General features: G+C 41.1%; 1 long non-coding RNA gene across 1 annotated transcript; it reads left to right on the top strand.

The window, feature by feature from the left end:
• The first annotated feature begins 2,486 nt into the window (after positions 1 to 2,486).
• On the top strand, positions 2,487 to 4,376 carry LOC132404434 (uncharacterized). Its single transcript, XR_009515535.1, has 3 exons — positions 2,487 to 2,568; positions 3,666 to 3,713; positions 4,342 to 4,376. It is a non-coding gene; the product is annotated as an uncharacterized LOC132404434 (long non-coding RNA).
• Positions 4,377 to 8,019: the final 3,643 nt, after the last annotated feature.

The following is an 8,019-nucleotide window of genomic DNA, read 5'->3' as shown; positions in this document are numbered from 1 at the left end:
TGTAATGAAACCCAATTTCCCTCGGGATCAATAAAGTATGTCTGTCTGTCTGTACTGCCTGTCACTTCTGTACCCTTGTCTGATAACCATCATTGTCACTCACTTCCTCACAGCTGATACACAGCACTGTATTCTCACAGTTCTAATCACTGTCCAAATAACCACGCACACATCTCTGGGCTTCTATGCTGTTTGACCAATACAATGTACAGAACACTTAATAAATTTCCTGCTTTTGCTGTAAGTTGACTGGCTGCATTACAGCCTGGTGTGGGAACACCAATGTCCTTGAATAGGAAGTCCTACAAAAAGTAATGGATTTGGCCCAGTGCATCACAGGTAAAGCCCTCCTAACCACTGAGCACATCTACATGAAATGTTGCCATAAAAAAGCAGCATCCATCATTAAATGCCCTCATCACCTCAGGACTCGCACCACCAGGTTCAAGAGTAGTTACTACCCCTCAGCCATCAGGCTCTTGAATAAAAGAGGATAACTACACTCATCCATTGAGATGTCGCCACACCAGTGATCTCACTGTAAGGGCTCTTTATCTTGTTATTTCATGCTCTCTATACTTATTGCCATTTAGTTATATTTGCATTTGGACAGTTTGTTGACTTCTATGGTCTGCTTGATCTTTCATTGATCCTGTTCTGTAGATTTGCTGAGAATGCCCACAGGAAAAAGAATCTCAGGGTTGGTATGTGGTGACATGTATGTACTCTGACAGTAAATTTTACTTTGACCTTTGAACTTTTTATGCACAATCTCCACCTGCAGTAGCAAACTGGGGGATGCTGGGATTGAGGAATAGGAACGAATTCATTCTCAGCATGCTGAATAAGACTGCTAACCATCACTGAAGGGAAAAAGAAACTTTCTTGAGCAACTAGGAATTTGGAAAATGGGTGGATTCTTTTCTTCCGAACATTCCCACTGTTCTTCCCCCTTTTTACAACTTTGTTTTCTCACAGTAACAGTTCTGGGGAGAGTTATTGACCTGAAACAGACGCAGTTTTTCACCTCAGGGGTGCTCCTACAGGGTTTTATTGTTTCTCCAAAAACAAAAACCTTTCTACACTCAATATTCATTTGGCAATAGATTCCCTAACATATATCAAAAAGAGGATCTCAATTTGACAGGGATTGAGCTTCATTGCAGTGATGCCTCAACTATGAACAACTGACTCATAATAGACATACAGCCTATGATCTAAGTTTATTTTGGGATAGATTGAAATGGAGCATGAGTGGGTTGATTTGGTACAGGCTGACAACTTAACCACAAAACATAATAACTAGACAACTAGGGACATGCTTCATTGTCTAAGTATTTGCTTTCACCAAGCGCCTAGGTTATAAGCAGAATTATTTTTAAAAATCTATGGAGTGATCATTGTTCTGAAACCAGTTGTGTCTAAGTCAGTAATCAATGGCATTTGCCAAAATAAAAGCCCTCTTATTTCTACAAATGAGCAATGGCTCCTTTTCACAGTCTTCAGTTAGACCAAATTCAAATAAGATCTCCTCCCAGTGAAGCAGACTAATTGAACTCCCTTCTACCCCCCCCCCCCCAATAAATTTGCTTTATTCTTTGACAGTATAAAGACCATAAGAAAACTCTTTGAAATTGGAATTGGTTTAGTATTGTCACATGTACTGAGATACAGTGAAAAGCTTGTTTGGCATACAGATCAGATCATTACTCAATGCATTGAGGAAGAACAAAGGACAACTTTAACAATAAAGAATACTATACTGTAAAAGTGCAATACAGGTAAACAGTAAGGTGCAAGTTCATAATGAGGTAAAATGTGAGGTCAAGAGTCCATTTTATAATACTAGGAAACTACTTATTAATTTTATAACAATGAGATTGAAGCTGTCCTTGATTTTAGCGGCATATCCTTTCGGGGTTTTATTATCTTCTTCCCAGTGGGAGAGAAAAATGAGTGAGTTCCGTGGTGGGAATTGATTATGCTGGCTGCTTTACTGAGGCAGCAAGAATTAGAGGGAGAATCCACAGAAGGGAGGCTGGTTTCCATGATGAGCTGAGCTGTTTCCACAACTCAGCGCAGAGGAAAGATTAAGGCTGATATAACTGAAATGTAAAGTCTTTTTTTAAACAGGGCTTGACAGGAAAGCTGTAGGAATGTCATTTCCCCTGACTGAGGAGTCTAGAAAACAATAACAATAGAGAGGTCATCATTCCATGTAAAGATCTGCAAAATCTACGCAAGTCTCTGTAGTTTCTTGCAGTCACATGCAGAGCTGTACCTTGAAATAATTTGTCATTAGCTCAGTCACAATTCAACTGAATTCATTGCAGCCATGCATTTTCAGTTCTGTTTTCTTCAATGGAAGGCTATCATTTCCTCATTACTGGTTCTATGTTCTATGTTCTGGTTCATTACTAGTTCTACACAAATTCAAATTGCCCAACCCCCTCTGAGAGCAGTCTTTACAATCTAACCCTTGACCACAAGATTTGAGTGCATAATGACTCCGTCATTTCAGCTTTACCCTTGCATGCGTTCTGGCAGCGATTTTGCAATATTTTTAAGGTGAGTAGAGACAAGACAAGAATCTACATGTCAAAAAGTTGCATTCCTTTAAGATACTGGACCTTTCTAATTCTAAATGTCTGCAATACTTTTCCAGAGAATGTTTGATACTAAGAAGGCAAAACACTGTTATCTTAGTCAGCCAAAAAGGGTAATGTCTCTTCAATCAAATTGCAGAGTAATAGTGATCATACTCATCAAGAGGTACTGAAATGATTACATCCCACCTGAAAGAAGACAGCTGGAAAGATTTAAAAATAGTTATAAAACAGCCTCTAACTTGAGAAAAAAGGCAATGTAATTTTATTTGTGAATTATCTAATTGCCAGCTCAGTGGTTCAAAATTCTGAATTAGTGGGTGGTTTATCCAGTAAACAGGTGATTTGAAGATGTCTGTAACCTCTTTGATTGTCTGCCCCTATTCCTTTGATGAGCATTCTCCTTAAATCATTGTAGAATTTGTAGTGACAATGTTGTGGTGTTTGTGATGTTGCTTTTTCTGTGAATATCTTTTGTGTAGTGTGCCTTTAATCTAGAAGATAAATGAAGGACTGCTGATTCAACAATGGCAGCAAACAGATCCTGCCGCAGGAAATGGAACAAAGGCAGGATTGGCTTCAATCCAAAATTGTCAAATATTCACTGAGATAGCTGACAGACTTAATACAAGTAAAAATTGATATGTGGCTGCAACATTTATAAAAGGCATCCAGATCAAGATCAGAGAAATAATTTCTTTCTATCACACAGAAACAATTAATGTGAATAGGCTCCCTTCCCCCGATCTTTCACAGCCGCACCAGAATATGACATTTTACACAATACCCTTGTTTGTCACCCATTCCTTAAACACAAAGGTCCAAGGACATATCATTCCCTGACCTGTACACATTAAATTTCATCAGGATTACAGTATATAACTTCTCATGCTTTGAGGTAAGGAACTGCACAGGAGAAGGCAATTTGGAACATGTAGATAGTTAGAATGCATGATTTGATCTCAGCTGACCTTCAGGTTCAAGTTCAAGACTTGCAGGAGGCAGAGAACTACAATTGGCTCCAGAACCAGTTCTAGGATGTTTTGTTTCTATTCACAGAGTCAAAGAACACAAATCAACACAAAACAGGCCCTTTGGACCAACCAAGTAAGTCACATTAATGAGATAAAGAGAAAGATTAGGTTTATTTGTCACAGGTACATCAATGCTTAGAGTGAAATGTATTGTTTATGTTAACAACCAACATTGTCCGAGGATTGTCCTGGGGATAGCCTGTCAGTGTAGTCACACTTCTGGCAGCAAGGCAACATGCCCACAACTTACTAACACTAGCCCAGACCACATGTCTTTTGAATGTGGAAGACATCCAGATGAAACCTACACAGTCCCTGGGAGAACATACTAACACCCTACAGATGGTAATGGAAATCCAGCCCCAATCCGTGATCACTCACACTGTCCCACCATGCTGCTCCATGTATTTAGCCTATATCCCTATAAACTGTCCCTATCCATGTAATCCAAATATCCTTTTAATATTACTATTGTATCTGCCTCAACCACCTTCTCTGGCAGCTCACCCCACGTTTGCATGAACCTCTGTGTGGAAAATTGTTGCTCAGGTCCCATTTAAATCTTTCCTGTCCCACCTTATACCTATACCCTCTTTACTTTATTTTCCTGCTGCAAGGAAATAGACTGTGTGCTTCACCCTCAAAGACCCAGGCCTTAGAATCATCTTGTGTAACTGGATCTTTGATTTCCTCACTTGCAGACCCCAGTCAGGTTGGATTGGCAATAACATCTCCTCCATGATCTCCATCAGCATTGGTGCCCCACATGGCTATGTGCTTAGTCTGCTGCTATACTTGCTTTATACTTATGACTGTGTGGCTAACCACAGCTCCAATGCCATATTTAAGTTTGCTGATGACACTGCTGTCGTTGGCCAAATCAAAGATGGTGATGAATCATCTTATAGGAAGAAGATTGAAGCTCTGACTGAGTGGTGCCACAACAATAACGTCGTCCAGACCAAGGAGCTGACTATGGACTACAAGGGGAGTATCTGGAGGTCCTTGAGCCAGTCCTCATCAGATCAGAAGTGGAGAGGGTCAGCAAATTCAAATGACTTGGCCTTATCATTTCAGAGGATACCAGTATGTCAAAAACATCAAAAAGATTGATATTGTGAAGTTACCTCAGACCTCAATACTGCCTATCTGCCCTGCAGTTGTCCTTCTAGCATTTTCTATTGCACAATTTGATAGTCATGGACAAAAAATGTAGAATTTGTGAAATGAAGAGCAGGAAGACATGCAAACATCCTTCATTCCCAAAGGAATGAAAACAAACAAGATGAGCCAATATCAACAACGGGTGAATGATACAGACAGAAAAATTGGTTACCTGAAAATCTAGAATCCTTCATTAAATCAGGGAGACAACAACATGCCTAAAAGGAATATGAGATATTATTCTTCAAGCATGCATTGGGTATTAATGTAACAATACAGAGGGCCACAGATCGAACAGTTAGAGCGGGAGTGGGATGGAGAATAGAATGCTCAGGGTCACTACTACACATTGAATGTGAGTACTCCACAGAGCAATCACCCAATAAGCATTTGTTTTCTCCAATGCAGAGACAACTACGTTGTGAGCACAGCATGGAGTACAAGAAATTTGAAGAAGTGCAAGTGAACTGCAGCTTCTCACAGAGAGATTGTTTGGGTCTCTGGATGGTAGAAAGGGAAGGGATGAAAGGACAAATGCTGCATCACATGTTCATCCCATCCAATTAAAAGAGGAAATGTCAACAGAAAGGTAGTCATTGGTGGAAATGGAAAAATGCATCAGGAAGTTATGAAGGAAACTGAAATATGCTGAAAGGGAAAGTTGTGTCTAATGGAGAAATCTCTTCTTGGGTGGTGAAAATTTTGGGGATGATCTATTGAATGAAAGAGGATGTGCTGAAGCTTTTGGAAAGCACCAAGTTGGATAAGTCGCCACGACCAGTTGAGATGTACCCCAGGCAACCGTGGGAGGTAAGTGAGGAGATTGCTGAGCCTCTGGCGATGATCTTTGGATTTCAGCAAGGCATTTGACAAGGTACCCCATGAAAGGCTTATTAAGAAAGTAAGGAGGCATGGGATCCAAGGGGACCTTGCTTTATGGATCCAGAATTGGCTAGCCCACAGAAGGCAAAGAGTGGTTGTAGATGGGTCATATTCTGCATGGAGGTCGGTGACCAGTGGTATGCCTCAGGACTCCGTTCATCGACCCCTGCTCTTCGTGATTTTTATAAATGGTCTGGATGAGGAAGTGGAGGGATGGGTTGGTAACTTTGCTAATGACACAAAGGTTGGGGGTATTGTGGATAGTGCAAAGGTATGTCAGATGTTACAGCAGGACATTGATAGGGTGCAAAATTGGCAGAGAAGTGGCAGATAGAGTTCAACACAGGTAAGTGTGAGTGGTGCATTTCGGTAGGTCAAATATGATGGCAGAATATAGTATAAATGGTAAGACTCTTGGCAGTGTGGAGGATCGGAGGGATCTTGGGGTCTGAGTTCATAGGACAGTAAAAGCTGCTGCACAGGTTGACTCTGTTGTTAAGAAAGCATATGGTGCATTGGCCTTCATTAATTGTGGGATTGAGTTTAAGAGCCGAGAGGTAATGTTGCAGCTATGTAGGACCCTGGTCAGACCCCACTTGGAGTACTGTGCTCAGTTCTGGTAGCCTCACTACAGGAAAGACGTAGAAACCATAGAAAGGGTGCAGAGGAGATGTACAAGGGTGTTGCCTGGATTGGAGAGCATGCCTTATGAGAAGAGGTTGAGTGAACTTGGCCTTTTATCCTTGGAGTGATGGAGGAGGACAGGTAACCTGATGGAGATGTATAAGATGATGAGAGGCATTGATTGTGTGGATAGTCAGAGGATTTTTTCCGGGGCTGAAATGGCAAATACAAGAGGGCACAGTTTTAAGGTGCTTGGAAGAAGTACAGAGGAGATGTCAGGGGTAAGTTTTTTTTTACGCAGAGAGTGGTGAGTGTGTGGAATGGGCTGCCGGCAATGGTGATGGAGGCGGATACAATAGGGTCTTTTAAGAGACTCCAGGATAGGTACATGGAGCTTAGAAAAATAGAGGGCTATGGGTAAGCCTAGTGTTTTCTAAGGTAAGGACAGGTTCAGCACAGCTTTGTGGGCCGAAGGGCCTGTATTGTGCTGTAGGTTTTCTATGAAGTAGATGATAGTGTGTAAGGTTGAAAGTTTGTTACCGTGCTGCATCAATAAATAGATAGATGGTGGAATCAGATATTGACCATGCAATGATGAATGTAGGTTAAAACTTGGGAAAATGGCAGCAAAAATTATGAAATAATGACATTATTGAGTTATGCATGAGTACAGGAATCAACACCAGAATTCTCTAATTATTTCACAAAAAGGATGGGCCTATCTTACCCATGTGAGTGCCTATAGCCACACTTTTGATCTGGGAGAAAGTGGGTGGAGTTAAAGGAATTTTTTTCCACAATGTGAGAGCAAGTTCAGGCAGGTGGATGTGTGTGTTGGTGAAGGGGAATCGGCTGGGCTTCTGCTCCAAGAAGAAGAGGAGGGATTGGAATACAACAACTGTTGAAATGTATGATTTTTGATGCCTGAAAGGAAATAGGAAAGTCATCTGTTGCACCACTGAATATAGCAACAATAGGGTTGAACTGTGCACCACAAAAGCTTTGAGACAGAGTAAGTCTACTTGCATGTGCCCACAGTCCTGGATGGATCACTATTGCAAAAGGTGGAATTTCATTTTGAAATCTTGTGGGACAAGTTGGAGATGGACACATTTGCTCAGGAAAGAGAGCTGCCTGTGAAAGTGGGTTTCAATTAATGCCTTATCAAAGAGTCATTACTGAGTGTGAACAAGGCAAGAAAGACTGATGGAAAGCCATTCAGACAACAATATGTAGTCTGGCCAAAGGGCCTGTCCTCAAACTCTACTATTCCATGTCTGTGTTTTTCAGAATAGACATCACTGGATGAGAAGTGGCAGCGACTTCAACAAGTGAAAATTGAAAAAATACTATTTGCTGGAAATTTAAAATAGGAACAGAAAGAAATGGAAATATTTGGCAGGTCAGGATACATTTCTGCAAGGAGGAACAGAGTTAACACGTCAAGCCAAATACCTAGCAGGAGAACTGGGAAAGAGACAAAAGAACTAGGCTGCATGGAAGTTGGAGAAGGTGGGAATCTACGATCTGGCAAAACCAGGGTGACCAGGGATAAGCTGCAAACAAGTTTATCTGGTCAATGGAAAATGGGCATCGTTAGAGAGTGAGAACATAGACAGAAGGATGTAGATGTTGCAAAATGCAGAGCAGGAAAACACGCTGGCTACTCAGGCTGGGCATATCTTCCAGTTCCCGAAGATAAAAAGAGG

Source organism: Hypanus sabinus, chromosome 14, assembly GCF_030144855.1.
Source record: "Hypanus sabinus isolate sHypSab1 chromosome 14, sHypSab1.hap1, whole genome shotgun sequence".
Lineage (NCBI taxonomy): Eukaryota > Metazoa > Chordata > Chondrichthyes > Myliobatiformes > Dasyatidae > Hypanus > Hypanus sabinus.
Note: the sequence above shows the minus strand (reverse complement) of the source record. Positions and strands in the feature narration are given on the sequence as shown.